The following is an 8001-nucleotide window of genomic DNA, read 5'->3' as shown; positions in this document are numbered from 1 at the left end:
TCAATGATGCCTGGTATCGAGGAACCATTGAAGACCAGACAAGACCATTATTTAAGGGGGCTTTAAAACCCACCAATTAAAGCATCTTCAAACTTATTGTGTTTGGTGTCAAGAACACATGAATTATTCAAACCTGGTCTGACTAAAGGGTTGATACCAAATTGGATGAGTCCAATATGAATGTATTTATATCCATGACACAATACCGATTCAATATCATCTTTTCTGATCAAAGGAATTTGATAGACACTCTACCCTACTGAAACGGGAACATTTACAGACAAAAACCTGAAAAGAGTAGCAGAGCGAAACTGGAAGATGGGTAGTTTGTAAATTTTATCAGTTTCAATTGAAGGTAATTCCCAATTGGGTTGAGGATTGAACTCCTGCTCAACTAATTTATCATCAAAAAACACATATTTCTAATCATTACTAGTGTACTTAGTTAACCATGACCATATTTTCTGATGAGCTACTTTTTGTGATTCAAAGGAGAGATAAAAATTTGAACTAGTAGCCATATCGATGAGAGTAAAGGAAATAGAAACACCTGGTGGTAGAGCAACAATAGGAGTAATTTGCCCAACTCCCTAACGCCTATCCTTCAGCAACAATGGGACTTATCATGGACTTACGAGCTCCTGGGGGTTCTCTTACACATTGATTCTTCTTTTCCTTCACTCCGAAAGAATATGGAACTTGGCTCTGATACTAGAACGATAGATAACAAAACAAGAAATGCAGATGTGATGGAGATAGATAATAGAATGAGAAATGCACATGTGAAGATAGATAACCAACCCAACAAAACAGATATATAATCACAAGACTAAAATCCAAAATGCAAAATGCACATGCGAAATCTATTATATGAAAATCTTGGTGAAACAAAAGATGTCTTGGACAAAGGCTCCCACTTCCATATATAGGAAACAAAGAGGTCTCCCAATCATCCTTTTTCTCTTCCCGATCTTTCCTAAAGATTTCAATAGTAATATGATATGAGATAAAGTGGGGATTCCTGATAAGGGGAACCCAAAAAAGCCTGTACAATAAAGTAGATTATTGACAGAAAGTAAACTGATATGATACAAAGTGGAGATTCCTAACAAGGGGAACCCATGAAAGCCTATACCATAAACTAGATTATTTACGGAAAGTAAACTGATATGATACAAAGTGGAGATTCCTAACAAGGGGAACCCACAAAAGCCTGTACCATAAAGTAGATTATTTACGGAAGGTAAGTTGATATGATACAAAGTGGAGATTCTTGACAAGGGGAACCCATGAAAGCCTGTACCATATTTACGGAAAGTAAAATGATAGGATACAAAGTGGAGATTCCTGACAAGGGGAACCCATGAAAGCCTAAATTTATTAAGTTATATACAAAAGATATTCAAATGTTACCATTCACCTTTAGGACTTTGGTCTGTGTCATAATCACTGTTGTTAGGACTAGAATCATATTCTTCTACAAATCTGTCTAAATCTAATCCTGGTAGATTTTGCAACCACGGAGGTTCTCTACCAAAGCTAGAAGAAAAAGAAAAGAATCCCATGTGCGGATCTAAAGAACTTGGAGGGATGCCAACTTCTCCAAAATAATTTAATTGCATTCTAAAAGAACCATCTTCAAGCTCTATTAGATCTATTCCTTTGTACAGCAAATCAAACTCAAATATGTCATGTCTCTCAGCCCCATCTTTCATGTCCTAGTGGAGTATTGATAGAGCTACAAACTGAGTTAGCCTTCCCTGGTCTTCTTTTCTCGAGGCAAATGAAGCCATTAATAAATTCATCTAGTTGCTCCATAAAGAAAATGGAGAAGCAGCATATTCACAATACATAATTACATATACTCTCTCATAGATTTGGGTAGTTTGAAGAATACAGTAGTAATATGACCAATTCAAAGTTGGATCAAAAATATATACAATTCTTCTATATGGATGCATAACTGAACCAAAATAAATATGAACATTATTTACATTAGCAAGAGGAAGACTATAACCCATCTTGGCATCAATGGTGCAGAACCATTTTTCGATAATTACCTTTTGAATTTCAGTAGGTAATCTTTTGATTTTAAATAAAAGGAAATCTGTGAAAAATGAATAATGACACTGGGGACATAATTCAACACAAGATATTTTTTAGGAGGATGAGCTTTCTCCAAACTCAAATTTCTTGATCATCATTTCCTCTGATTTCTCAGACCCTTCTCTTGTCATAAGATCAGCAAGATAATTTTCTTTGCCTGCTTTATAGATTATATCAAAGTCATAGCCATCTAGCCAAAGAGCCCACCTCATGATTCTAGAGTTTCCTTGTTCTAGAAGTCTTTTGTTCTGGAGCATTCCTTTCATATGCCTGAGGTCAGTCTTGACTGTAGAATGAGTTCTCTTAAGAAATAACTTGAATTTCTTAATTCCTTTCTTAACAACAAGTATTTCTTTGTGTGAAGATGGATAATTTAGTTCTGGACCAGAAAATGTGCTTGAAGTATAAGCACAAACTTCTTCTCTTTTCCCATGTCTCTGTAAAAGAATTCCCCCCAACAACAATCTAATGCATTTGTTTCTAGTATAAAAGGAAGATCTTCTTGAGGAAGAGTGAGAGGTGGTAGTTGCTCAATCTTTTGTTTGATATTTTTGACTACTTGAGTCATTTTATCAGTCCAAATGCTTCCCTTTTTTAGTCACTGTTATAGAGATTTTGTATCTTTTGCTTGTTCAAGATAGAATTGCCTTATATAATTCAAGCATCCCAAGAATCTTTGTACAGTCTTAATGTCTGGGAGTATATCAGGAAAATTGGCTAGGGAATGCAAAACATGAGGTTGTAATTCTACTTTCCCTTGAGATATAAATAGCCCCAAATACTCAATACAAGTTTTGGCAATAATGAACTTATCAGATGAATCTGAGAGAGCGAGTCCATGTTGATGGATTGTTTGATAAAAACTTTCTAAATGGATTTTATGTTCTGCAATATCTCTGCTATACACAAGAAGGTCATCAATATATACAATAAAAAAAGAAAAATCTTTAAATATGTCTTCCATTCTTTTCTGGAACTCTGAGGGAGCATTTTTCAAACCAAAAGGCATGACAGTCCATTGATATTGTCCTCCTGGTACTACAAAGGCTGTTTTGTATCTATCCTCTGGGATAATCCCAATTTGCCAAAATCCACTTTTCAATCTCTCTCTCTCTCTCTCTCTCTCTCTCTCTCTCTCTCTCTCTCTATATATATATATATATATATATATATATATATATATATATATATATATATTGAAAATAAAATGTAAACATAAAGATCCAAACTTTTTAGAATATTTACAAAGTACTGATACAACTGGTTACTATATCAAACACACAAGAAATTAGATTATTCAAAAACAGTGCACATAAAATAGAGGTTTAGACTATGTTGTACAAAATGCCTAGTCAGGGCCATATTAGTGCTGGAAATGCCTAAACGCAGTTGAAATGGCCCAGAAATCCTGCTAGCCATACCGTATAGTGTTTCGTGATTCCGAAAATCCGTATGGTATGGACGACAACATTTTGTGGCCATTTCAGCCAAAATCCGTCACATTTCAACTTTTTTTGAGTTAATTTTTTCGATTTTGCTCAAACAGCATATGTAATTAGTAGTTACGTTGTGGGTTTATAATTTGAGTTTTTTTTTAAAACAATGTGGGGTGCCTTTGCCATAAAGCTAAAAGATTCATGTAAATGCTAGAAGACCGATGCAAAGGATCATATTTATATTCACTTCACGGGTGGAATGAATTGGCACAGTGAATTAGCCTTGCTTTTCTTTTCTTTCACTTCATGGGAGGAATGAATTGGCATAGGGAATTGACCCTTTTTTTTTCTTGTCGTCTGAATGGACAGAAAAACACCAGGAACAGTAGAAGGTTATGATCAAATGGTAGCAATCCTCCAAGACAGTGTTGTCCCACCAATCTCTAAAAGAGATGTGCTACAATATTTTAACATTAAATTTTCCTGTTTGATACATATTTCCTTTTCTAAACTATCATGTTCAATACATATTTCCTTTGTTGGCTTATGAACATTGAATACATTGCATCCATGCAAGTTTACATGACAATTTTTAATACATTACATGACATTAATATATTAATATTTATATGTGTTGACTCAACACATTCACAGTCTGATGAAGAGGCAAATACCCATTAAATCTGATGAATGGGGCCAATACCATTAAATCTTCTTATGCTTGTTGTTGTTGTGAAGATTGAGTGGAGTTCTATGACCTTCGATGTTGAGACCTCCACCAACGGCACTCCACCTCTTCTGACTTCGCCATAGTATATGCACTAGGCATGGGAGATTTTGATGCATATGGAGTGTGTGGATTATTTTGGACCACATATTTAAAAAAAATGGAGGGAGAAGACGCATTGTTGCCCACTGCCCTTCCATGCATGAGTAAAACCGAAGAGTATTCCTTCTATATGCTATAGTGAAAATAGTGCTTGATCCTCAATTTGTTTCCCTTCAAACAAAATTTGTTGTTGTTCTACCAGATTTTGTTCCATATGCTTTAACTTTAGGTTTATATCGACCATAAACTATCTAGAATGCATCCACATCATCAAAGTTTTACTTGAGAGTGATTTGGTCATGTTTTGAAACCTATGTTGCACTGCCTTGTTGGGGGGGTGGGGGGGCGTCCGTGTGCAACATAGTTTGAAACCATGGTTGATGGTCTAACATTTCTTCAAATACATGGCCTGCACTCAAACCATCATACACTTGGCATATAACATCAAATATACACAATGGATTGATCTTGTTGTGCATAGGAATTTTGTCAAACATTTTGCGAGATGCCATTTTTTATTTAAATACTTCTTGTATAGGATCTGCCACCATGGAGTTGTTAGCAAAGCTTACCAGAGTGATTAGATGCTTAAAAGAGGGCAACCTTAGGCATAGATTGAGAGTCATGCCATAGAGACCAATCACCCTAAAATCTTCAATCTATGTCTGCCCTAGCTCTTGTGCACCAGTTTGCATCACATTCATACTGTTAGAGCCCTCTAGGTGCAAGAGATCATTTAGGGCATCAAAATTTGTCTTGTATTTAGGAGTAACCTTCTCCATGAATTTGGGGATTTCGAATTTTTCATATGCTTCTTTGTACTTGTCAACCATATGAGAACCTTTACCCATTCTAGATTAATCCCAATCATTTGGTTGCAGTTTCTAGGCTAACCCTGGTATCAAGAGTTCGCTTAACGTTTTTATAATTAATGTTATGAAACATTAATTATAATTTTATCATCTCATTTTATGTGACCAAAATCAAAATATATTACATAAGCATTGATACTGTAAATGGGAAACAAATGGAACATAAAAAATATGGTGGATTCTATAATCATAGATGGAAGAATTTGATATCTCGTACATAGTCCTCGTTTATGTTAGAATAATCAAAATCACCACCATTGCCACAATGCTCTCCCCCATCTTCTTCCTCCTCTATATCCAATCCAAAGTCTACATTTGTTGGTGTGGAGGATGACATCTAAAGAGGATCATCATCATCATAAAAAACGATCGGCTTTAGCATTGGATCTTTAAGATCCAAGATGGCTAATAGTAACTCAATGTTGTTGTACAAAAACATATCATTAGAAAATACATCTCACACCTTTGTTTTTTCTAAATACAAAGTAAGAGATTGGCATGCACTTACAACATTGTTTTAGCTACAGATTTCTCAGGTCTGTTGTTATTCAAACGGTGAAAATTCATTTGTGTGCTCCAATTCTTCTTACCATAAGAGGATAAATTAACATGAGTTAAAGCCTCATAGTTAACTACTATAAAATAAAACACACTAACTTAAGAGTTCCTCATTGATCATAGGGATTTTTAATCCCACTATCTCTAAGAACATCATAGATTATGAATCTACTAGTGCCAATGGATAAATATTTGAGCCCTCCTCCACCCCATCAAGGGATGCTTTGTCTTGATATGTCATTCTAAATGCTTCCATCTTCCCCTATGAAATGTTAGGGTACTTGTCCAACATGTGGCGTAAATACATGTAGGTCTTGGGGAACATGTCATGTTTAATAAAACGACATTTCTTTGTTGTTTCTTGTAATGCATTCACATTATACTCTATTCTTGATGTTGTCACTTTTGAAGAAATAAGGCAACATGACCAATGAAGTCCTAAATAAAATACATGCTTCCAAACTCAAAGCATTAGAATATGCTAATATAGAGAGAAGACAACATAGATCAAAGTAGGCTCATGAATATATCCATTATTTCAAAATGGCACCTAATGCACTATCCAATACATAGTTATTACTAATTAAAATTTAGTACATACATGATATAGAGATAAAAACAAAAACACATAAACAAGGAGCTTCCAAATGGCCTCTACAACAAAAGAAAACTATAAAACATCACTAGTCACCATACTATGAAAATTCCACTACCAACAAATTTGTGAATTGTTGTAGCTTATTCTTATGCATGTATCAGTTCATAATTGCAAAGTAGTTTATAAGATTAATCACCTGAGATGCAAAAGAAAGGTAGCAATGCCTAATATCCAAGGCTAGTGCTCAAGAACAATGAAAGACACCATTGTTATGGTAGATCAAACCACTTCTCATTTATATCAGTTAGCTGTAGTGAAAATATCAGTCTTAGTAAAGTAACCAAACCTTGGAAGATACCACTGGTCGATGTGGCTGGTTTAACTCAGACTCGATTGAGCCAACTGGTTTGTTACCAAACTGACCGAGTCAGTGACTGGCTCGATCGATTCGGTAACAAACCGACCACCAGATTTCCACTACTAATTCAAGGTGATTCAAGAATTCATAATCTATTAATCCTTATGTCTTCATCCTTCCTTCATAGGCCCAGTTCAAACATGCAAGGAGGCCCAGTTCCAAATTTAGAACTTGAGTTCTAATTGCAAGTTAACTAAGAGTGTTACTTGCTCTCCTTCCAATCATCACTAGGTTAACTAGATGATCACTAAGTTTGACTGAAGTCCCACTGCTTAAATGACCTTCCACTAGTTCCTCCAAAAGTTAGAACTAGTTTAACTAACAACAACCTGAGATAATTAACCTTTATTGCTACAAATTAGCAATCACATATGCAAAACTGAACTCTAACTCCTCCAACTTGAATTTACTGAGTAAACTAGGTGACACAAGCCATGTCACACAAGTTAACATCATCCAAGTTGTCTGTTAATGTGGAAATTTGAATTTTTTCAATTTAATCAAGGAAAAATCAAATTGAGAATTTCTTGTTGCATTTTCCAACACATAGTTCACTAGAATGCATTACTTTCACTATGAACTTAGCATATTTCACATGTTAATTTCATAAGGTTTTGGGCTGATGTGGTTCTATGTGTTGTGTATATAAAGAATAGGTGTCCATCTCATGCTATCAGAAACAAGACTCCCTATGAAATGTGGTATGTTCACATTCCTTCAGTGAGGCATCTTAGGGTTTTTGGTTCCTCCTATTATGCCTTCATACCTAAGCAACAAATAAAAAACTCAGTGCAAGGAGTCACAAATGTATATTCTTTGGGTACTCATACCTCCAAAGAATACCATCTATATGATGAAGTGAATAAGAAGTTTATAATATCTATAGATGTTATCTTTCTTGAGTCTTCCAAGATTGACAATGTTGTTGAGTGGCAGCTTAATCATTTGGATAGATTCAAACATGCAAAGTATTTTCAATTGTTTGATAGTGAGATTCCACATCTCCTTCTCTTAGCTCTATACTTTCTATGAAGAGCCTTGAAGAAATTAGGTTGAAGGAAATTCCTTTCCCTACTTTGTAAGGAAAGAGCTAAGAGACTATTGGAAACAGGTGGCCAAATCTGACAAGCAGTGAAGGTACATGCAAGATACAAAGCAAGTATTAATGCAAAGGAGTAATTAAA

This window comes from Pinus tabuliformis, chromosome 7, assembly GCF_031772625.1.
Source record: "Pinus tabuliformis cultivar Carrire ecotype Pingquan chromosome 7, CPIR1, whole genome shotgun sequence".
NCBI classification, from domain to species: Eukaryota; Viridiplantae; Streptophyta; class Pinopsida; order Pinales; family Pinaceae; genus Pinus; species Pinus tabuliformis.
The sequence above is the reverse complement of the archived record's forward strand: the minus strand, read 5'-3'. Positions refer to the sequence as shown.